The following is a 26175-nucleotide window of genomic DNA, read 5'->3' on the forward strand; positions in this document are numbered from 1 at the left end:
TGATGTTTGCGCTAGTCAATTTACTGGTATTTGCGGCCAAAAATGCATGTCTTAACCCATTTTGCGACATGGCTGCAATTGTTGCTGCTAGGAGGAGACACCACAGAGAACAGAGAGCACGTTTCTTTTATTTCCACTCATATTAATGTCTTTGGAATGCCAGAGAAAGACGTTATCCAAAAATATTGTTGGCCAAACCATGTTTTTTTTACTTTACTTATTATTTAGTTTCCTGCGAAAAGCATATGCGTAAAATCTGCATATATATATATATATATATATATATATATATATATATATATATATATATATATTTTATATATATATTTTATATATATATTTTATATATATATATATATATATATATATATATATATATATATATATATATATATATATATATATATATATATATATATATATATATATATATATATATATATATATATATATATATATATATATATATATATATATATATATATATATATATATATATATATATATATATATATATATATATATATATATATATATATATATATATATATATATATATATATATATATATATATATATATATATATATATAGGCCTCACATATATATAAATACATACATAAAATATATACGGGATTGTGAGATTTGGCCTACATGTACCAAGTTGCACTCTGCTTATTTGCGTCCCAACGCTAATTTGCCCCATTTAGTAAATCTGGCCCTAAATTAGATATTAGACTACAACAATTTGCATGCTATATATATATATGCATGCAATGTTTACCAAAAAGTGAAGTAGTAGCAATATTTTATCCTCTAAATGTACATATTAAACAATAACAATTCCTAATGTCTATTTATTTGTGTTGTAATAAACACATTTTCTAATTTATTTATTAGTTTTGTTCATACAGATGAATTTTGCATCATCATTCAACAGAGGGTTAATTGCAGACATCATCAGTCAAAGGAATTAGCATATTTTTGTAATATTTAAATTTTCACATAGTTCCCACCAATCTTTCTGTCAGTATTTTTTTAGTATCATTGAAATACTATTATATTTTTTATAAATGTTTCGAACCAGTTTTTATTTATTTTACTTTTTTAATTTTAATAGTAGTTTAAGTTCAGTAAATTTGTTTGACATTTTTAATAGTTTTTTTTTTTTAAATCTGTCTATATAGTTTTTATTAATTTTCATTTCAATTTTAGTTTTAGTTATTTTAGTACATCAAGTTAAACTTAATGAAAATGAGAAATGTAAACAAAATAAATTTAAGTTGTTTATATTTTATTTTATTTCAGTTAATGAAGATGTTTTTTTTTTATGGTATTAGTTTTAGTTAACTATAATAACTATAATGTTTTTAAGCTCCAAACAAATTGACATCAATCAATTTCATGCCACGAAAAGGTTATTTTTAAACGCATCATGCATACATAAAAAAACATGCATACATAAAGATTTTTTGTACTACAACAGTAGCTGAGCTACAGAATCTAATTTTCATACAGGGTCACAAAGGTCGATGTTACACCTCTAAGCCTATTGCGCTTGTTTTACAGGATGAATAGAGGATTTAGAAGTATGTACTTAAAATGTGCAAAGTGGTACATTACATAATCAGATAAGCCTGGTGGAATTTGGAGAAATCATTTTAACAAAGTGGTATTTGTGTCTAATTTTGTTCATTATTTTTTCCATTGAAAATTTACAAACTTGTGCAAACTTTAATAATGTTTAATATTAATTCATTGAGGCACACCCCTTCATATATGGTAGCAGTATCAAATAGAAAAAGTGTAAAATGTCAGTACTAATCACTATAGAGGTAGGTCCAAAAGATTTATCAAATCGATAGTATCTTTCACCAACTTATAAGTGAAAATAAACAAAACCTTAGTTTGTTACTTTAGCATGTTGTATAATATTGCCACAAAATTTCATTGTCACTGGATGGTATAATTCTAAAACATCAGTGTTACATTCTTAAACAGCAAAGTTCAATACGAAGAGTTTAAAAAAAATCAGAATATAAATCTGAAAGGGGATTTGTTACATGCTCGCATTGACAATTCCTGTTAACATTCGTTAAACCATAAAGGGAACCAGCATAAGACTCCTGAAATGGTTCTGCTGGATTTTTGCCATTATATTGTTAAGTACCTAATGCCAGCATGCCTCCATTTTCAACCAATCACAAACTGACTTCAAAATAAACACTTCAAAAATGTTTCATTTTGTAAACACACAATTGACAACAAATTCTATTTATTAGGTCAATATTGTGCAAATACTAAACAATGACGTAAAAGTGCTTTGCTCTGCATTCAAAGGCTTTTTACTGATTTATTGAAATCCTTCTCACACAGTTGGCAGCTCTTCTCTGAATTGAGTCAAAAAAGGTGGAGTACCTTTAGACGTGGTCGTACATAACTACCGGTCAACATAAAGTCTTATTCATGTCTGTTCTGAGTCACAAAATAGACTCAGGATTGCTTGATATCAAAAAAAAGTTGTCTGACTGCTTTCAAAGCATTTCCTTGATGAAATTAAAGACGTGCAAGATAACACTCGAGGCGGGCTTTAGCTAACAATGACTCACCTTCTATATAATCAGGGAATGACTGGCTGATGCAATATTAGCATGTCTATTTAGCATCTAATGATATGACCTCTGAACTTTAAGTTACTACATTCCCTATTTACTCATTCCACTTTGGTGTGATAATGTCATAGGACGACCAGTGTCAGCCAAATGATACGCCAATGATGCACAGCCTTTATCAGTCTGCTGGGAAGCAAAGTTTTCTTTACAAGTTACCTGTTTGCAGTAAGCACTTCCGAGGAAGAGTCAATGAAGTCTGCAAGGTTTATTTAATCAAATATTTGAAACACAGTCAAAGGAGTTATGCAAACAAGATATCCTCAAGCTATATATTCTGTTTTATTTTGTCCACAGGCTGAGAAATACAGTATATCAAAGATATTATAATTGCCACTTGGCAATTCATATTTTCCTTTCATTGAGAATGCTGTACAATTTTTGAAATGAGCTACCACTATCATTAATGTGCTACCAAATACAGTATTTTACTCCCGAAATGTCACAGAAAGCTGTGGCTGGTTGCCTTACGCTAATATTTAAGAATCTTTTTAGAATTAAAAAATTATTAAATTGTGTCTTTGAATGTATGCTTGTTAGCGCTGACATTATCTATATGCTAGCATATTAAAAGTTGCAAATGCACAAATACAGTATATGCATGTAAAATTTACAGTCATACAAATTTGTCTCCTTCAAAGTGAAATGATTTCTGTAAATCCAGTGGTCACCTGACTAGTGGTCGGTATGTGCAATTCCAAAACTTGAAGACTTTCTCAATGTATACTACAAACTAATAGTGTGTGGTAGGCATTTTTAAGAAGGAAAAAAAAGAAGATTTAGGGAGAATCTGTCTGATTTATATGTAATTATGCAATCAATAAAAAATAAATGTTTTTAGGGATGTCCAAGTTAACATTTTTCTCATTTCCATGGCTAAACTCTTTAGAGAGTTCTCATGATAAAAAAAAATAAAAATGTATCTCTATGGACAAAAGCAGTTGAAACATCCTTAAAAAGAAAGTCACACAAGTTGAGACAATATGAGGGTCAAAAAATAACATTAGAATATAAATTTTTGGTTGAACTATATCTTCAAATATGTTTAATGTAATAATAATAATAATAATAAATAAATAAAGCAATAAATAAAACCATTCCTAACTACACACCACAAGCTGACAGCTGTCATTGAAGACAGTCGGTAACACATGAGGATGTTTGGTTCGGGTCAGTGTAAACAGCAGCCTAGCAACAAAGTATTTGGAGGAACAACTCAATTGATACATGTCTGGAGCGAATAGGGCCTGAATTGTTCATGATAGTCCAGGGTGACTGGAAGAAAGAAGTTTGAAAGGTGACCATGGGTTACTATATCAACTGCTTGGAGTATCACTACTGTATTTTGTATCTATTAATGTTAATTAATAAGGTAATTTTATCTAAGGAGCTCGGCTGTGATAAGTGTACTTACATTCACACATGGATTGCTACTGTTGTTGTATCATGAAGAGCTTCTTCAGCAGGGATCTTTGTGAGCATTCTTATTCACAAATATTCATGTGCAGTCTGGTAATCCAGTGACTTTCAATCCCTTGGGAACTGGGGGCCCAGTTTGATTGATTGAGAGGGGTTTACAGGCAACAGTAATTAATAAGGGCATTGGAAAGGGGACTGCCAGAAATATAGGGGCCTATTGTAAACATGCACCCTTTTATAGATCTTCCCAGGGTTCCTGTACTACAAGCAGCCATTTTGTTTGGTTAATGTGCCATTTTTCTTGGCTCCAACCTGAACGCAAAGGATTCTGTAATACATGTCTTTACCATTCAAGCTTCATCTCCATGGAGCATCATCAGGTTCTCTGTGGATTTCCTGTTAAACAATAAAAAGATAATGAGTGGTAAGGGTGGGATACCGAAAGTCGTAACTCATTCTTGGCTGGGCCGCTAAAGAGATTCATCCTACCTGACATTAAGTAGGTAGATGCCGCCCTCCTGAAAATGTAGCCCTGGTTACTGCGTTTTCTATTGGCTGATGCAATTGTGAACAGTTTTTATAGCGTCTGACTGTAGACAGGTGAGGATATATATAGGCACTTAACAAACAGTGTCGCACACAAATTAACTTTAAAAAAGGATGAATCTAAATTCCAACTAATATGCAAAAAACTTAAAATAAAAAAATAAAAAAATACATTTACTCCCTCTCAAGCCATCCTAGGTGTATATGACTATCTTCACTCAGACAAACACAATCTGAGTTATATTAAGATAATTATTGTCTATGCTTATACTTACTGACTTTTCAATCAATTCCTACAGTTAATCTTTTATTTAATGGTTAATTAATGCTATAGGCACAAACTCACCACCATGAAATGTAGTGTCATATAACACTATGTTTATGTCAACATGCCTACATTACACTGAAGAATTGCATTATATGCCTATTGCTTTTTAGAGGAATTTGGACACATGTGCCACACTGAAAAAATTATTCATTATATTACATAATAAAATATCAAATCAAAAGGTATTTATTTTAAAGAGACAGCACAAGCACCCCTTTCAAACATTTCAAAATAAGAAGTTTGTCTTTAAATGATAGAACAGTAGATATACATTACCATTTAAAGGTTTAGGGTCAACATATTTATTTTTTTTTTTTTTTTTTGGAAAGAAATTAATAATTTTATTTGTCAAAGATGCATTATCAAAAATTACAGTAAAGACCTTTATAATTTTATAAAATAATTATATTTCAAATAAATGCTGTTCTTTATATTCATCAAAGAATCTTATACAAAAGTATCATGGTTTGCACAAAAATATTAAGCAGCACAACTATTTTCAACTTTGATAATAATAAATATTTTTGATCACATACATGCAGCATTTGTGAGCATTAAAGATTTCTTTCAAAAACATCTTACCAACTTCAAACTTTTGAACTGTAGTGTACTGTTCAAAAGGAAGATAATCTTTTTAGGCCCACTGTACATTTTTAATGATTCAAATAAAATTGAATAAAAAAAAACTGATGAGGAAATAGTGTGTGACCACTGAATCTAGTCATGCACCATCCCCTCCAGCATTCATTATGTCCAATTAAGCATCTGCCACTCCAGCTTTTCCCTGCAACTGGGCACGATATAAAAACAGGCTGTCAGTCAGAGTTAAGCCAAAGCCCCTTTAAACCAACGGAGCATCAGAGTGCCATGCTGGCATAGACAAGAGAAAAGTTCATAGTTTGAACAATCTGTTTTTCTTAAAAGCACACACAGACAGACTATACAAATGTAAAAAAATAAAATAAAATAAAAAATTATATTCACATTCAGTTGATTGAGAAAGACTGAGAATTTGAATTGCACGTGTCCGTTTGCATAGAGTCTATATGTTTTGTCCAGCTGTTGATCATAATTCAAAATGCTTGTCCAAGTCCCTAATGGACCAGAGTTTTCATCAGAACAGTTTGACAGAGGAAAATCCACAAGTGCATCCGTGAGGACAGGCGCAGGATGAATGGTGAGCATTTATAATCTTTCATTATGAATATATTAGCCTTCCACTAGTAAACAGAATGCTTCTGTGACATGTTTTACAAACATGTGGATAGACCAGAAATATAGGTCAGGTTTATGACTGCAGAGTAGTGTCTGATTATACAGGAAGTGACATACATTCATTATCATTTGAGTCATCACGTGTCAAAGTCTCTTTGTGTGGGAAGTTGCTCTCAACTGGATTTGAATATGTGTTTGTGTTTGCAGTCAGGATCAGACTGGTTTAGATTTACAAGCACATGAGGCTGACGTGTAACACAATTGTGTGACACCTATCACATCTCTCTTTCTTTTACCCTCCTTCTGTTACAACCCCCACTGATCCTGCTATCTGACCATCCATCAGTCACCTATTCAATCTTCCAGTCTTAAATCTGAGCCTCGTCTTGGGACCAGAATATCTAAATTAAATTCATAAACTTGGGGCTAGAACTTTTGACTAAGCTAACAGAAGCTAACCATGCCCTAGCAACCACTCACAAGTTTGCAGAGTCAAAGATTTTCTTCAGAAAGAATAAAAAAGTACTTTTTTTTTTACTTTCATTTCTGGTACCTTTGTTTTCTTTTCACAGTTCTTGCCATTTTGAAAACTGTGCTTTTCTTGCCTCTCTCTTTCTCGATCACACACTCACAAACATTCTTTCTTTCTACCTAAACCTAATCCCCATTACTGGGGAAATAAATGCTCTCGCTGACACATGCACACCCTGAAAGCCAATCCCACTAGATGTGTGCGTGTCTGCGAGCATGCACGTCTGCCATCTGACGGCACGTCCCCTCCTCTGCCACCTCACATCTATTTGTTTTAACAGCAGCTCAGCCTCTGAAGTGCTAACCACAATGTGTTATTACTGTTGATCCTGCCTTGTAGAGACATGGAAAAATTTAATTTCTTCACAGCATCAGCCCAGCATCAGTCAAAATCAGCTGAATGGAAATGGTGATGGTTTGTGGTAGCATCACTTATCGTTCTGCTTTCTTAAACCTTTTGTCATCAGGACAACGATCAGCAGTTGTAAGTTACATGGCTTCAGTTTCTGAGAAAAAGAAGATGTAGTTCCTATTTAGGAGCAACAACTAAAACCGTCTGCAATTCCAGTTTCCTCCTGTACTTTCATGTCTGCGGCTTTCACATGCACATACATGTCTGTTTCAGGTGCTTCATTTTCTGTTAAAGGAATAAATTAAACTTCTGTTATAATTTACTCACACTTATGTCATTCCAGTCCTTACAATTTTATATGAGAATATTTATTTTTGCATGAACTAAATGCTTGAATAAATTGTGCCTATGTACAGTATATGGAAAAGCAGGCGATATGTGTACATACTGTACATGACAACTCCTTTAATTAAGCTCTAAAGGCAGGTCAGGTAGACAATGTGAAAGATGTAAAAGAAAGTGTAGCTAATTGAAGCTAAAATAATAGTTTTTTTTTTTTAGTTTTTTTTTTATTTAGTTATAGTAATAGTAATTTCGTTTTTTTATCACTATATAATTCAAATACCTCTATTTGTGTTAATTCATAGTTTGATGACTTTACTTAGTCTAAAATATGGAAAACATTAATAATAATGGAAGTTCAAAGCATGGCTTTACCAGAATGGCATTCTTCCCATGGTCCTGTGGCCACTCCTTGCCTATGAAGTGCCAATCTTGACTGTGGAAACCTTAGAGAGGAAGGTCAGCAGCCACCTTATAAAATGGCTGGGGCTTCCAAAAAGTCTAAGTAGCATTGCACCGCAACAAACTGCAACTGCCACTCATGTCCTTGGAAGAGGAGTTCAAGGTAACGAGAGCCAGGGAAGTGTTGCAATATAGAGACTCAAGAGATCCAAGGGTGGCAAAGGCTGGAATTGAAGTTAGGACTGGCCGGAAGTGGAAGGCTGAGGGGGCTGTTCTACAAGCAGAGGTGATTACAGAGCAAGATTACATCACAACAGGCTGGTAGGAGCGGTAGCAAGAGGCAGAGCTGGACTGGGTTCCTTTGCAACTCCCCATATTGACACCATCAAAGGAAAGGAAAGGCGTCACCTAGTCCAGGAGGAGGTGAGAGCAGTGATCGAGGAGGAGAGAACATGCAGGACAGTGGGAATGAGGCAACAGGGTGCCTGGATACGATAGGAGAATGCGGTCGAGAGAAAGGTGACATGGGCAGAGCTGTGGAAGGCAGAGCCACAGCGGATTAAGTTTCTCATCTAGGCAGTTTATGATGTGCTTCCCAGCCCATCAAACCTTCACATATGGGGCAAAATGGAGACACCAGCATGTCCACTGTGCTCCAGGCATGGAACACTAGAGCACATTCTGAGTTGCTGCCCAAAGGCACCGGGTGAGGGGAGAGAGTACAGGTGGAGACATGACCATGTGCTGAAGGACATCGCTGAAGCCATCGCTGCAGGAGTTGAGTGGGCCAAGCGCTCCTGCCTCTCCAAGAAAGCCATCACCTTCATCAGAGCTGGAGAGCAGCCAAGACCAGCTGCAAGAACACCTGCAGGCATCTTGGCCACTGCGAGGGAAGCAACTTAAGTTCCCCAACCATATTGTGACCACCACCTTAAGACCAGACGTTGTTCTCTTGTCTGAGTCCACCAAACAAGTAGTTCTGTTGGAGCTAACAGTCCCTTGGGAAGACCGCCTGGAAGAGGTCTTTGAAAGGAAGCTCACCAAGTATGAGGGACAAGCAGGATGGAGAGCAAGGTGTCTCCCAATTGAAGTCAGAAGCAGGGGCTTTGCAGCCCCATCCCTGTTCAGAGCCTTCAGTCTGTTAGGCATCGATGGAAGGAGGAGGAGAAGGGCCATCTACAACATCACTGAAGCAGCAGAGAAAGCCACAAGATGGCTATGGCTCAAGAGAGGAGATCCATGGTGGCAAATAGCTAGATTAGCCAACTGGACACAAGCTGGGGTCTGATCAGCCTCAGCTGGGTCGCCTGGATGAGGGTGTATGATGTTGAAAGACCCGAAACACCCAATGATTCCAGGAACATCACTGAAGATGTGTCCAGTAGCATCATGAGATGTATTCGCACAGCACGAGTTATAAATAAAATAAGTAGTAAACTGTATGGTAACACTTTAATATAGGGAACACACATTCACTATTAACTACGACTTTTCCCTCAATAAACTCCTAATTTACTGCTTATTAATAATTAGTAAGCTCGTTGTTAAGTTTAGGTATTGGGTAGGATTAAGAATGTAGAATAAGGTCATACAGAATAAGACGTTAATATGTGCTTAATAAGTACTATTATACAGCCAATATTCTATTATTATGCATGCTAATAAGCAACTAGTTAAAAGACCCTAAAATAAAGTGTTACCTTTAACTTTATCTGCAGTATATTATAGTATCACTGATGTCTTATTTCATAAAGATTTTTTTTTAATCAAATCCATATTTCTCCTAATTGAGGTTAATGGCTCATGTTTCGCAAAATGGACAAATACATTACCCACAACTGTCTTTCAATGACGTACATCAAGGCTATGTGAGGACACAGTCACACTTCTGAAATTGAAAACAAGAACTCGAGAACTGCAAATGCAGGAAATGTAAAACTAACCACTATAGGGGAAATGTGAGGCATGGTGTGTACTACAGTCTGTGTTAGACTGTGCAGCACTAATTGCCTAGAACTTGTGAAAGGTAGAATCACCTACTGACAAATAAGTGCACTAATAAGGAGGTATAGGGTTTCCCCTTCAAAAAAAAAAAGAAGAAAAACACACACACACACACACACACACACACACACACACACACACACACACACACACACACACTACAGACTCAAAGCTCATTGAATGTCTGCAAGACATCACATTCAGAACAGTGACTGAATCAAAAGACCCCATGAAGGCTTTGTATTTAGTTAGTATTTGCTTGTTGGTCCATGCAGAAGCTTTGAGAGCATGAACGCTTTAATACATTTATTCGTTTTCACAGTAACTGTGGCAACTGCATATACAGACACAAATGCAATTGGAGGTTATGATATCTGACACTTCATAGAGGCAATGATTTTAAATGCGTCCTATTATGCTCTTTTACATTTTCAACATTCTTTTATGTGTAATGTTGCCGTTTGGGCATTAAAAAGGTCTGCAAAGTCACTCCAAAGGGAGTTATTCTATATCAGTATGCACTATTTCTGAACTCCCTGAAACGCTTCGACTGTAGTCTTGAGTTTTCTTCTAGGAATGTACATGTCAAAATATTCCTCATTTAAATAATTCCTGCCCAAGGAATATGCAAAAAAAAAAAAAAAAAAAAAAAGGGACGGGGCCTGGTTGAGTTGCATTAGTAGTGTGTTGAAACTTGTAGTTATGGTAAGGAGCGTGAGATTCTGAAACATGCTCAAAATGGTTGACCAATCACAACACACTGGTCCAGCCAACCAATCAGAGCACACTGTGCCGTTCAAAAGGAGGGGCTTTATAGAGACAGGAACTAAACAGAGCATTACTGACAGACTGGGATAAGAGATGCTGCAACAATGTAAAATATGTGAAAAATAATGTGTTTTCTGATTCAAGCATTAAAAAAATCTATAGTAGACCCCAAAAACAAAAACAACTATTTGAAAAGGGACATATTAGATCCCCTTTAATATTAGCTCAGTAAATATTACAGAGTTTTATTCTCAGACAAATACACAGACGTTTTTGTTGACTGAGTAATCTGGTGCCAGTTCTTCAGTGTGGAGCGACTGCTTTCACAGGTACAGCGAGTCTCTTTCTCACTAATGTCCTATGCCAGGTACTTCATTTATTCTCCATTTAATCATTTATTTATTTTTAAGTAATCATGAAATCTTTTACGAAGTGCCACATTAAAATAAATCTTAAAAAAATACATTTTTAAACATTTTAAATAAAAAATGCACATAAAAAGTATTATTCTCAAAATGGTGACAAATTACAGGGTCCCATTATGAGAACTTGCTCCACTATAGCAGTCAGCACAAAAGGTCAAAATGTGGTCCAAACTTCAGTCATTTTACCTGGTCATTTTCTTTAGATTTATTACATTGAAGAATAATAAATAAGGTGAAAAAACTCACCCTGAGAAGTATTCACTATAGTAAAAAAGTGTGACAACTTGGCCCTACCTTATGGATTACTGGACTGTACTGCAGTGAAAATGTAAAGACATGGTGTAGTATAATAATGCTGACTGTTTAGGAACTTCAGTCAGAGAACTGATAGGATGATGTTAAATTTTGTGTTATTTTGGCCACTGAGTCGGATTACTTTTACACTCTAAATTCAATCTAAAGCTTCTTAGTGTCACAGATACACATCCATCTCTCAGATCGGAACATCCACGTGAATACCAAATCCCTTGAAATCAGCCCTTGTAAGTCACCATGCAAAGCATCAAACAAGCTCTTTTGAAGTACTTTCATGGCCATTCAAGCTACACAGAAAGGGGAAAGGCCGGCTCATGTCAGACTAAATATCCTGACTGCAAATGTCACAAGTCAGTCGCGTAACTAGACAAATAAACGAGTAACAATGAGAAAGGAATACTGACCACCTCTATGTAAATATACAACCTCAGTGACAATTCAAATCAAAGCTCTATCCACGCTGCCTTTTAGAGACACTTCCTTGCAAAACTGAGAAAAAGGAAGATAAAAATGATCTCAAATGCAATTATATTTATTCCAGTAAATGCATCTGACTTTTACTGTTATGCCTTTTTTTGTATTAGATAACTGGAACTATAATATTTGTTATAGCATAATGCATGCTTTTCATCATTAAGATCAAATTCTAAACAAAAGTGTAGTTAAAAGCATCTCTTGCTACTAACTCAACTGGCAGTTAGGCAGGAAGTGGTTAAGACCGATAGATGAAAAGGAGTGTGGCTAAGTGACATTTCAAAGTATGACTTTGACTAGATGCATCTAGTCACAAACATGTACACATAATTAAATAAAAATAAAAGTCTTATTTTTTGATGTTTCCATGTTTTGTTTTATAAATATTCTGTTTACCATAATTGTAGAAATATTAATGCTAAAAACTTCTATCTAAATAATACATTCATGTATTAATTAGATTTTTTTTTATCTTACTTTATTTGTAATACATATTGTAAAGGTACAAACTGACTCAAAATTAAACTCAACCTGAGAAATGTTCACTGGAGTAAACATCTACCACTATTATATCTGTTTTCACTGCAAGAAAAAAAAAGTTTTATACAGTTGATTACAGTTCCAGTTACTGTATGAAGTTTTGGTTGAGTATGAGAGCTGAAAAGGACTTGTGTAAGCCCCCTTGTGGAAGAATGCGTTTCTTGTTCTTTTTCGAACAATGCCTCATTTTGATGAACAGATCACTACAAAAGATTCCGATCTTCAGATTCTCACAACCTCATCACTCAGTAGTCTTCTGAGACTTGTTTTTTTTTTTTTTTTTTTTTTCATTTCTGCCCAGTGTCCTCACTAACCTCACATCTTTTCTCTGTTGTACGTCTGGTATTTCGCACCAGGCCATTAGAGGGCAAGGCGATGCCATAACCATCCCACAATGCCACAGTCGGTAGAGGGGCAGAGCTTACCAGTCACTGCCAAACCAGAACCTGCCACAATAAAATGCAATGTTAGATTTCAGTTCAGCACTGTTTTACAAGAGGCACATGCACTACAAGTAATGAGACCTGTCACATGCAAGAATGGGCGAACACATCATTTATCAATGAAAATATTTTAAAACGGAGAACAAACAGTCCCATCTACAAAATGCAATATAGATCAGGTATATCAGGTTAGTGGATTATAATTGCACTTTAAGAGGAGGTCAATGAGAATGGGGAGGGGGAAATCACAATTACCACAAAAACAACTCAAGGAAAACACTACATCTTTTCTTTTTTTCACTCCTTGTCTGCAAAAAAGATTATACATATAAATGTATATTATTATAAAACATTATAATTTAAATAAACTATATAATGCATCTAAGTATTATTGTATTATTTATGTATTATTAAATGTAAATATATTAAATTATTTTTTCTTATTCCCCCTCTTTTTTTTTTATTCTCCTCTTTTTATGGGACAATTTGGGATGGGTGGGTGGGGGAGGGATAATGGGGTTATAAATGGGTTTGGTTTATACATTTATACATTTTTATTCATTTAACCTTATGCGTGTTAAAAATAAAACAGCAGATTGTGTTGAAATGTGCCGTATATGTTTTACATATATTGTCATTGTGGAATCTGCTCAATAAAGTAAAATTTTTAAGATCCAACATCTAAATATGACCACTAGATGGCAGCCATAACATAGTTTAAGTGTTTCCTTGAACTGACCTACTTTTGATATCACAGCAGTCCCACAAACCACATCGTTATTCAACATACAGAAAAATTATAAAAATTTAAAATAGCCTACAGTGAGGACAAGCTTTATGCTAACTAATCTGGGCTTCCTTGTAAGATTACGAATGGCAGATCACTTTGATTAGCAGTGATCTCATTTAATGGTACATTTCCTCTTTGATTCGAGGTCAAATGGGGTGAAAACCCACTGACTTAACATTAGGAGCATTTTATTGATCTGTCCTTGCAAATGTAAACTTAAAGGTCATTTTTTAAAAACATTTGTTTACTCATTTTGTAAAAAATTTACAAATGAAACCCTCAGTTCTCCTCAATTAAAAGCCAATTACGCTCCATGTAAGATCATACTGTGGAAAATACCCAAGGGACATCAAAGGAACCATTGCAGGTATTTCTACAACAGGACATCAGCGGCACAGAGGGACTCCACATAAATATTTCATCTTCTCGCTCATGAATTATGCATATTCTATTACACGCCCACATAATATGATGCTCATGTCAATTTGGAGGTCCATTGCTCTACAGGGTGATGGCTATGAAATCCACCTCTCAGGTGAAATGTGATATACCACCGGATGCCTCTGCTTCTACACAGTAGGGCTTGTGGGAATTACTGTTTTACTGGAAAACAGGTTGAGGCAGTGGGTCACTGTGTCTGGAGGAGGAGTATCAGGGGAGCTGTTGGGGGCCAGATAATTAAGTACCGGTCAAACCAGATAAGTCATATTGCAGATTAATTATTTGGAATATTCCTTATAATGCATAAAGAGATTTGTGAATATCAGACATCTAATGCTATTTGGGAGACGCAAGAAATTAAAATAGTTTATAATATGATTTGTTCCTAGCAATCATATAATTTTTACTTTTGAGAGCAAGATAAAAAGACAAGGCATTTAGTACAAAAAAGACCAAAAAAAAAAAAAAAAAAAAACCCTCTACAATTAATTGAATTTTGCATCTATTCTGCCCTAATCATAAACTTGATTTCCACATTTTCCAAAGAAAATCTTAGTGCTTGTCAGTCCAAATTTCACTGCCTTAAAGTACTAAGGCAGCGGTTGCAAAGCTGTTCTGAGTGGTTCTGATGTTGCTGTGTGGTTCCTAGGGTGTTCTAGGGCATTAATAGGTAGTTGCTTACTTGCTCAAGTCAAAATAGCCCAGCTCCAAAAACTCTGTTATTCTAGTCACAATAGTAATAGTGAAAATTGAGGAAACATAAGCAAACCTGGGTACATAACAGAAAATTAATAAATTATTGCAGGCTTGCATGCACAAACACATGGACATGCTAGATTTATTTCAGTGGCTTCCACCTTCCCCCATGATGAGGAACACATGACCACTGACATGAAGACCAATCATGCTCTGGACCAAACAACACACTCAGAATTAGCCTTTCAACCAATCAGCTTAACCCCAGGGCCCTGAGGACTGTGTTTTACTGTGATCCTCATGCCCCATTATTTGAATATATTTGCATACATTGACTACACAGAACCCAGTAGCCCAGGATGTTAGCTTTGTCTTTATCTCGAACCAAGTTTGAAGAAAATTGATAATAAATGAACAAAATATAAGCTGGTAATCTATATATAATATTATAAATATTTAAATATTTTATATTTATGAGTTCAATACACTAGCCAAAGTCAATTTACATTTATATATATATATATATATATATATATATATATATATATATATATATATATATAAAAAATTGCATCCAAAATATTTTTTTTTACATAATATACATGTGTGTACGGTGTATTTTTATTATGTATATATAAATAGACACTCATGAATGTATATATTTAACAAAATATTATATATTATATATATATAAAGATATATATATATATATAATATAAATATGTATATACATATACATAAATATACACAATACAAACTTGTTTTTATGCGATTAATCGTTTGACAGCACTAAGATAGATAGATAGATAAATATATCTATCTATCTATCTATATATATATATATACTTAACTTTACTTAATATATATTTACTTAACTGTATTAATAGTAAATAACCTTAACCATATTGTAAAGTGTTACCCTTATTTTTACATTGTTGTCAACAACTAAACTATGTATTTGACAAATGGCTATGCTTTCACGGGTCAAACAATTATTTTTCACAGTATTTTAAGCCAAAAGGTCATTATTGATGACATCAGGCATTTGCTTCTCGCTTGCATTTTGTCATTATATCAGTAAACTTTTCAGCCTGCATTTCAAGCGAGCCGCCCAGACATCCAAGAGAGGAAATTAAAGCCCTTTGTGTTGCCATGGTGCTGGTAGACTGACAGAACAAGAAGCAGGGAGGGATTTAGGAAGAAGGGGGAGGGTCATGAAAGCATGCTGGCCTGTGATTGGCTGAGGCCATGTCACATGTGACCTTTGGAATGCTAATGCCTAGATTCCCCCCCTACTTTCTCTCTCTCTGCTCTGCGGTAAAGCTTACAGCACAAACACAACCCAGAAATGGTGTAGGATAGCAGGAAAGCAGGACGTAATCCAATCCTAGGAAGGAAAGGCAAAGCCAAAGCGTAAGGTAGGCATTATTTATGTGCATGTTGTTAAATTCCTTCCTTCTTGTGGTTCTTAAAAAAAAGGTAGGAGGGGATGAGGGAGAAGGAATGTGTTTGTTTTCTTGCTGCATGCTTCCAGACCTGTTTCAAAGAAGCCAGTCCAGATCTGACAGCTCGAGGGACGACAATGTGGATGTGAGGGCACTGGCCTGCTGTTGGCAAACCTGTGTATACAAAATACACTCTTATTAAGACTGCAAACCTATTTCGTAACACAAAACCTGCCATCCTTGTGTTTAAAGATTCTGGGAATTCTAGAATGCACACCACATTATTTACTTAAGATTCATTTCAAATTCAAAGAACGATAAGAATATTGTCAGGCTTTTCTATAGGATTAAAGAATTGGTTACAAAACAGGCTATCTGAAGGATATTCCTTCAAAGGTCAGTTTCTTTCTTTTTTGTTCCAAAGGTCATGCCAAATATATGTATGTGCATCCGAGATTCCCATGTAGACTAGAGTCTGGGGTCAGGAATGGGTCAGTGTGCCCTTGGCATTCCATGTGACCCACATTAGGCCAGATTATATAGAATGGATACCATGTGAATAAGTGCACCGGACCACAGTGCAATGGGATGATTGCATACATGTGTGTGTACGTTCAAACTGCTCTTGCCTTTAGTACTTCCAATTTGGTGATTCAGCCAAATAACAACACAGCTGGATTAGAATGAGAGGCGCAAATCATTCCAAACCAGATCCTGTCACAAAAAACCTTCTGAATTGTATTAAATCCAGAACATTCTGATTTGCAGAGTCCCAAACATGCAAAATTCCATTCTTATGTTGCCATTTGGTTCAGGTCATTTGCCTTTAATACAAACCCACTTACCTTATTTTTGTCCTGTGTGCTTTGATAACTTATGCTTGGTGTGTTCAGGCCATTTATTGTTGCTGTAAATTTTCACAAAGTGTAAAGAAAAGCAATTAGTCTTATATATTGACATCACTTGCCTCAGCATTTCGAACAATCTCTGACTGGACAGTTCTGTTTGAGTTCTGATTGGTTGTTCTAAAGAGACTAAAATCAGTGACTTAGACTGTAAAATTACACATTTAGAATCAAAGTATTAAATTTAAACTAGTTTAACATAATCTGATGAAAATTTGAGTGCTGCTTCACCATGCAGGCTGAATATTTTGTAAGTGAAGTTTCTATGACATTCTGGTCTCTCCATATGCCTTGAGTTGAGTCTCTCTTGTTTTTTGCCTGTTTTAGTGTCCGCCACGTGAAAACCATTTTTTCAGATCATTTAGAAATATAATAGCACACCTCTCTTCAACAAAACACATAATCTGAGGAATCATTCATGTCCATAACACAATTAATATGAGTAGTAATAATAATAATAATAGTGATGCCTGTCTTAGCAAATTCAGTCTCTATGAAAGAATCTGTCTGTCATCCCAGCCACCCATTCTTTAATCCAGAAGCTTTTTCTCAAGCTGTCTGTTAAAGTGCTTTTATTAAATAAACCATCTTCCCTCCTTTGTGCAGTGACCCAGAATTCTTGTGAGTGGGACTGAAGGTTAATTGCACTGGGAGCCTGGTTGTGTGCGCTTACTCTAACGTGCCGATTACTTGAAGGACTTGGGGCTTTGAGTGTCTCGGTTTTAACCCAGAGTCAAAGACGGATCCCTCAGTGTGTATATTAACGTGTTTACCTGCCTAAAATTTTAGTCCATGCTGTCCCCGTAGATACAATCTCCCAGCTTAATTAAAGAAGTTGAAATGTAACTTACATGCTCTCAGATTCACTGACAAGTCTAGGTGTCCACATGACGTTCTTCACGTGCTGCATCACTGACAGACGCGTGTTCCTGTGCTGACATATACGTTCTCCAGGTCAGCCATGGAGGTGTTCTGCTTAGTAGCATTCTGACATTCAAGACAAGAGTTGTTATACTCAAAGAACATGGGCTGGTTTTTCAAACGCTTGTCTAAAATCCTTAACAACAACAACAACAAAAAAAATCTTTTTATATCTAAAAGTGCAATTTTTCACCATTTAAAACATGCATAATAGTCTAGTTGTGTACCTGTACACAAAAACAAATGTTCAGTTAATGTAGAAAGCCATTGCATAAACATGCTATTCAGTCACCTATAATTAATTTACTACAAAAATGTCCAATAACAGGGGGTTTACTAAGACTGAGTTAGTTGTATTTGGCTGGTCATGTGATCTTAGTATGTTCCCATGAGAATGAAAAATACAACAAATAGGCCAATACGACTGGAGTCTACATCTCATGAGAGTACAGTATACATGATTTTAAACAAATCAAACGAAGAAAAAAATGAGGATACAATTACAACTTTAATTTAATTGTTGATGATTTAATGAAGGAGATGAATAAACTATACTAGCCATATAAAATAAATCAATGAACACCTAACAACCAACGGCAACATCATTATCTTTTCTTTTTCTTTTTTTCACAATCATTATAAGGCTTGTGGTTCCAGAGGTGCTCATTACTGACATTCATATCCTCCTTCCCATTAATAAGTATGAGGGGCCTCCTCTGTAACCCATCTTAGTGGTCATCATCAGTGTACTATATTCACAGCCTTCTTAGGGAGAGTTAATCCATCTCCACTGCATTGATGCTGCGGATCTGCTGAGGGAAATAGAGTCACTTGGGAATGTCTGTCTGGGGCTGTAGCGGCTCTACTGCCACAGAATGATGTACCAAAGGGACACCAATTAACTGAGTCTCAGAGGAGAAAGAAAAGAGAGCAGGATGGAAAGAAGGTGAGAGAGGGTTACGGTGAGACTGTTCACTGCCATTAGTCAAGCAAAGCCCATAGGCACCAGCAAGTGTTCTGTGGCTGTGATTTGAGTTCTAAGGCTGTGCATATCTCAACTGCTTGATTGCTTGTATCGTTGCAAAATGTAAACTATATTATCGCCCAGCTCTAATGTGCTTAATGCAACTATAAGACACGAAGATATTAATATATTCTAAACATTAACAGCATAATTTTCTGTAAAGCTGCTTTGAAACAACAAACAGTATATTGTGAAAAGCACTACAAAAATAAGATTTTAATTGAATTTGAATAGTATGCAAAATAATGCATACAGATTGATGCGTGATATCAATTTCAAGTTTGATATTTTGTATTTAGTATACAGATGGACAGTTTATTGGTGACCATAACATATTCATCATATTAATTTATTGGAATCAGACTGATTTTATAAGCAAATAGTTTTTTTCCCCATTTCAATTTACTTTTTTTTTTTCAAATACAGGATTTCACATTAAAATAAGTAATAAAATGAAAAAAAAAAAAATACAAAAAAAAAAATTGTATAAAATAAAAAATATTACATGTTAAAAATGAATAATATAAAATAAAAATAATTGTAAACAAAAATACAAAGTATATAAAATAAAATACAAATAAAATAATGTATAATGAAAATGTAAAGATATACAAAAAAATAAATAATAAATTTAAACTTAAAATTAGTAAAAAATGTAATATATATATACACCAATCAGGCATAACATTATGACCACTGACAGGTGAAGTGAATAACACTGATTATCTTTTCATCACGGCACCTGTTAGTGGGTGGGACATATTAGGTGGCAAGTGACAAATTTGTCCTCAAAGTTGATGTGTTAGAAGAAGGAAAAATGGGCAAGCGTAAGGATTTGAGTGAGTTTGACATTTGCCAAATTGTGATGGCTTGGCGACTGGGTCAGAGCATTTCCAAAACTGCAGCTCTTCTGGAGCGTTCCTGGTCTGCAGTGGTCAGTATCTATCAAAAGTGGTCCAAGGAAGGATAAGTGATGAACAGGCGACAGGGTTATGTGCGGCCAAGGCTCATTGATGCACACAGGAGCGAAGGCTGGCCGGTGCGGTCCTATCCAACAGACGAGCTACTGTAGCTCAAATTACTCAAGAAGTTAATGCTGGTTCTGATAGAAAGGTGTCAGAATACACAGTGCATATAGTGTTGCATATGGGGCTGCATAGTAGCAGACCAGTCAGGGACCCCATGCTGGCCCCTGTCCAACGCCGAAAGTGCCAACAGCGGGCACGTGAGTGTCAGAACTGATCCACGGAGCAATGGAGGAAGGTGGCCTGGTCTGATGAATCACGTTTTCTTTTACATCACGTTAGATGGCCGGGTGGGTGTGTGTCGCTTACCTGGGGACACATGGCACCAGGATGCACTACGGGAAGAAGGCAAGCCAGAGGAGGCAGTGTGATGCCTTGAGCCATCCATGTGGATGTTACTTTGACACGTACCACCTACCTAAGCATTGTTGCAGACCATGTACACCCTTTCATGAAAACAGTATTCCCTGATGGCTGTGGCCTCTTTCAGCAGGATAATAATAAAAAAAATGGTTCAGGAATGGTTTGAGGAGCACAACAACGAGGAGTTGACTTGGCCTCCAAATTACCCAGATCTCAATCCAATCGAGCATCTGTGGGATGTGCTGAACAAATAAGTCTGATCCATGGAGGCCCCACCTCGCAACTTACAGGACTCAAAGGGATAGTTCACCCAAAAATATTCCATGATTTACTCACCCTCAAGCCATCCTAGGTGTATATGACTATCTTTTTTCAGACCAACACAATCCAAGATACATTTAAAAATATCCTTAGTCCTCCAAGGTGTATAACGGTTGTGAATGGTAAGCCAAATTCTGAAGACAGAAAAAATGCATCCATCCATAAAAAAATGAATCCATAAGACTCCAGAGGGTTAATAAAGGCCCTTTGAAGCGAAGGGATGCGTTTTTCTAAGAAAAATATCCATATTTAAAACTTAATAACTAGCTTTGGCGGATGAGTTACAAGATGGGGCAACACACATATTATATATATATATATACATATACACACACACGTATACTTCTGCACTCACTAATCAGCATCAAACATTCATGGGACAAAAGTGCAAAAATCCTCACTGATGAGATATCAGAGTATCAACCTCTACCAGATCACCAGTGCTCTTACCAATATAACGGCAAACATAGTTACCGCTGACAGACTGAGGTTTACAGAAGTCGATTAAATGCACTAAATGAGTCCAAATTTAGTGATGTGAGACACCATGAAATCAGCATTCCTCCATCTCTCAATGCTCTCGCATCTGTCCTCGCCCCCTCCGCCGCTCCCGATGGCTGCCCACCCCCGCCTCATTTCCCTGCCCCCCACTCATTTCATGCTGAGTGGATGAGTGAGTAACTAATATGGATCAGACCCAGACCAGACAGACAGCAGCACCCCCATCCCATCCCAGTTTACTGCCTCATCCTCATCTGTCCCTCTTGATTTTCCTGTCTATATCTTTTCCTTTCTCATCCAATATTCCCAGTGTTTCTTTTTCTCTGTTCACTCTCATTCTTTCTAGTCTTTTGAATGGATGTAGCACATGTAGAAATGATGATGGGACAAGGGAGGGAAGGTGATAAACAACATAAAGAGAAAGAATGAACAATGCCAAAAAAAAAAAAAAAAATCAGAATTGAAAATAAAAAAAAGGTGTGAAATCCACGGTCTTTCTTTTTTACAACAAACAAAATCTTCCCATCCTGTTGTTTGCAGTCACCTTCCTCTGTCTGTCCCTTCTCTTCATGTTGTTTCCACCTTGCCTACCTTGTTTCATCCTCCTCATTCCTTCTCTAACCTTCCTTCTTCCACCTTAATATACCCGGCCCCACCAGAAGCTAATCTATATGCTAATAAGAAGATGGCAATCAATGACGTTCATGCCCGTCTGTGTGCAATCAATGTGATATTATATGAGAGAGTCCAGATGAAGGAATACATTTCAGAATAACACAGCCCAGGTATTACACAATAAGTGCCTCAATTTACTTTTCACAACAGTGGTGTTTTTATCTCCTCCTCCAAGGTCAGAAAGGCCCCCTTGTATGTATATTTTCAATTTAGTAAGGCCTCTTCAGAATGACCAGAATCGTCTTTTGTTGTGCCCTGATTTAAGCAGGCCCCCAAATGCTATTCACCTTCTGTAGCACATACTCCAGTTTAAATTTGAATAACACATCAGCTGCATGCAGTCTATTTTTCATGAGTGCGTGGTTTGATTGTGATTGCCACAGCAGTTGGGGGTATTTACCCTTTGCTAAGTGATGCTCTAATCACTGACTATTAAGAGGCAGCTTCATCAGCACACAACACTTAATCAACCAAGACTGTGAACTGCAGTGTTTTCCTACTTCACCACGTCTGTGCTTGGTGTCTCTTCTTTGTCTTTGTTTTTAGCACTGCCTTTAATTACAACAATTTCCTTTACTAGAATGTTACATTTGCTTAAAACAGAGAGTGCTATTTGCTCCAATAAAACTCACTGCCGCAGTGTAGGTGTGAGTGGTTGCCAGGGTGTTGCTATGCAGTTGTTAGGGTGTTCTGAGTGGTTGCTAGGATGTTGCTATGCTGTTTCTAAGGTATTCTTAGTGATTGCTAGAATAGAAAATTGCTACGTAGCTAGGTACTCTATATTATTGCTAGGATGTTGCTCTGCGGTTTCTGGGTGGCTACAAGGACATTGCTAGGTGGTTGCTAGTGTATTATGGGTGTCTTGTTCTAATGTAAAAAGCAGTGACCTAAAATAAACTCACCAGGATGCCAGGGTGTATAAGCATAGGGTCAAGTTTGTAGCATAAACAGTTTGTGATGACTTGCAAGCCAAATTGTAATACACAAATTTAGGGGTTTATTGAAATCCCTAACCTTAAAGGGTTAGTACACCCCAAAATGAAATTTCTGTCATTAATTACTCACCCTCGTCTCTTTCTAAACCCGCAAGACCTTCGTTCAATCTTCAGAACACAAATTAAGATATTTTTGATGAGAGGTTTTTTATCTCTCATAGAAAGCAACAAAATTACATCATCTGCATAGGAGACTGACAGGGTAGAGATTTAAATTTTTGTTATGTTTTTGCACACAAAAACTATTCTCATCGCTTCATAACATTAAGGTTAAACCATTGTAGTCATTTTAATTATTTTGACCATGTCTTTACTACTTTTCTGGACCTTGAATTTCATTGCTTTCTATAGGAGATTAAAAAACCTCTTGGAATTCATCAAAAATATCTTAATTTGTGTTCCGAAGATGAACACAGGTCTTGCGAGCTTGGAAAGACATGAGGGTGAGTAATTATGACAGAAATTTAATTTTTGGGTGAACTAACCCTTTAAGTATTGTCAACAATAATAATGATCGTATTGACAATGATAAAATGATCAATCATGTTTATATTTCTAAATACATTTAAACATCCATAGAAGTATGATATTTTCACTCAGGTCTTTTTTTTCTGGGACAGACCTTTTCCTCTGTTTTGGCAGTACAAATCATCACCGGTGAATATTCTGGTGGTGCTTATGGAGGGGGATAAAAAATCATTACCATCTCCCTCATTAGAGAAGAACCAATTGTCCAATCAGCACACAGCTCTGCAATAGGGCTCCAAAAGGCACCCCCAGTTGGCTGTCGCTAGGAAACCACAGAACCGGGGGGTGGGGGTCTCGCATGCGTGTGTTAGATGGAGAGAAATAGAGAGAGAAAGAGAGTGTGTGTCTGTGCCTGGCGACTGGGACGGTGGATGCTAGCAGTCATCTGGCAGGATTGGGGTGCAGAACGCACACTAGACAAAGAAGCGTTAGGGTCCTGAGGCATGGGGCTCACCACGGGGCCAAATGGAGCTCGTGCTGCCCCTCAGAAAAGGTAGGAGCTGGGTTTTTGTCTGGGAGGTGGGCCCTTGGCTAACCTGGATGTCTCTGAAATCTCTCAGTGCATGCATATTGATGCATGTTTGTTTTTTTAAGTCATGCATTTCCATCCTCATCTTTCCATCTTACCTAACATCCATTTAACTTTTCTCTCTCCTGGAATGGCCTGTTAGTTAGTTCTGTGTTTTGGAATGACTGACAGACTTATTTTTAGCTCTGCTAAAGGTGACAGTGCATTTAATAGCTGTGTTTAAACTGTACTCTCATTGGTGGGATGCATATGGATGGTTGGTCCAGCAGCCTCTGAGGGGCCCGGGACTTGGACTCTAAATAACAGCTTCCCTCTCATTAGCGGACCCAATCAGCTGCCAATTGTGAACTAAGCAAGCTTTTATCATGAATGCATGCATTTCCATGACACATTTCCAACATAGCATGTTCTGGTGTTACCACAGAACCCTGCTCATAACATCTGAAAAGGTAGTGATGGGGTTAATACCATACTACACCATGTATTATTTCTGCAGTATTAAGTATGTATACTTAGTATGCAATATGCAAACTTTCTGAATGTATGATATACCCAGAGACTGCCAAGCATGTTTTAAACACAATGGGATTGAAATAGCAAAAGAAAAAACTGTTATCTGTTATCCGTTGAATTAAGCAAAGTAGTGTGGTCATGTGACATTGAGCATAGAGTTTGAAACATTGTTTACTTGTATATATGAGCAGTATAAAATAGATGGATACACACACACTTAGCGTATTTTATACTGCTCATATATACACAAGTAAACAATGTTTCAAACTCTATGCTCAATGTCACATATATATATATATATATATTTATATACAGTCAAACCAAACATTATTCAGACATTTTTGATATATATTTTATTAGTGGGTGCAGGACACTATAGTTCATTTATATAAGTGAGGATAGTAAAATAAAGTAAACTGTGACATATTATACCTAAAGATATATTATATATATATAATGTATATGTTTGTGTGTGTGTGTGCACGCTACTGTGAACCCAGCAAAGTAAACTTGTGCAAAAGCCAGCCTCTTTGCTTTTGTACGTTTAATAATATTCTAGTTCTGTAACCATGTTTTCAGATGTCCCTATGGCCCTTCCATTAATGCATATTAATGAGGCTCCGGACTTATATTTAGATTATCTAATTACAATGCCCAACTCCATTAGTTCTTTGGAGCGCAGGAAATGGCTTAGGGGGAGGGCTCACTGATATTACACCATCTCTTGGCATAATAACAGACCTAGAAAGGGGGAGGCATAATGGTTTGTTGTGGGTAAAAAGGGGGGCGATTTGGGGTAGCTGGGAAAGGGGTGTAGAATGTGTGGGGTTAGTGGCTCTCAACCACGTGTGTGAGTAATTAAATGAGTATAATTGAAACCATGCCACACTTCCCCTCTGAAAGTACCCCCCACCCCCACCCCAACACTTGTTCTATTTCAGTGCCCCATCTCAATCCCATTACCACTTTCTATGCCTAAATAACAAACCCCAAAAGACAGAAGGGAATGGAGAGGAGAGTCATTTTACAACAGTGCCTATGGCGACTCCAGTGATGAGATTTAGATGGGTGAACCCTTAGCTCAGGCACTTCTTTTTCATCATTAGCCCTGATTACATGCTTAATGTTTGTATGATGGGACGAACAGACATATGATTCTCTTGTGATACTTATATTTATGTCAATTTTAAAGAATATTTCAGGTAGAAAACAAGCTCTATTCACCACATCTGTGACATGCTGTTGGTTACCATAGAAAATGACTAACACTCCGTATAAAAACAGGCATCATGTTTACAGTAATGCACTTACAATGGAAGTTGATGGAGCAACACATTCTGGCAGATTTAAATGCAGAAATGTGCAGCTCGTTTCACACACACAGGGTAGGTAAGATTTTTTTTTTTTTTTAAATGTTTTTGAAAGAAATCTATTATTGTAACCAAGGCTCCATTTATTTATTCAAGAATAAAGCAAAAACAGTAATATTGTGAAACACCGGCATGAAAACGGGTCAAGGGTGAAAAAGGTGAGAAGGATATTACCCCTCTAGAGGGGTCCGGGGCATACTCCCCTTGAAGAAAAATTTAAATATTCCATATTTTAAAGCATCAATCTGATGCATTTTGAGATGCTTTTTTGCCAACCTGGGGAGAGCTGGTGAAACTAAACTTCAGCCATGAGTCAAAAATTATTATGGCCTCCTTACTAAGTATTATGAAGGGGGATCGA

At 36.3% G+C, this 26175-nt stretch overlaps 1 protein-coding gene and 1 pseudogene across 2 annotated transcripts in view; one reads left to right on the forward strand and one right to left on the reverse strand.

Annotated features, from left to right (window-relative positions):
- The window catches only part of slc2a1b (solute carrier family 2 member 1b), a 57886-nt gene that overhangs the window by 24707 nt on the left and 7004 nt on the right, over positions 1-26175 (reverse strand). For both annotated transcript variants that reach the window (XM_067374293.1, XM_067374294.1), the window contains exons 5-8: positions 17901-18036; positions 16990-17051; positions 16236-16318; positions 12644-12775 (exon numbers count right to left, since the gene is read on the reverse strand). The gene's annotated coding sequence lies outside the window, so the exon portion shown is untranslated. The remainder of the gene's footprint in view (positions 1-12643; positions 12776-16235; positions 16319-16989; positions 17052-17900; positions 18037-26175) is intronic.
- Positions 6040-9091, forward strand: LOC137010561 (uncharacterized; annotated as a pseudogene).

Source organism: Chanodichthys erythropterus, chromosome 21 (assembly GCF_024489055.1).
Source record: "Chanodichthys erythropterus isolate Z2021 chromosome 21, ASM2448905v1, whole genome shotgun sequence".
Classification (NCBI taxonomy): domain Eukaryota; kingdom Metazoa; phylum Chordata; class Actinopteri; order Cypriniformes; family Xenocyprididae; genus Chanodichthys; species Chanodichthys erythropterus.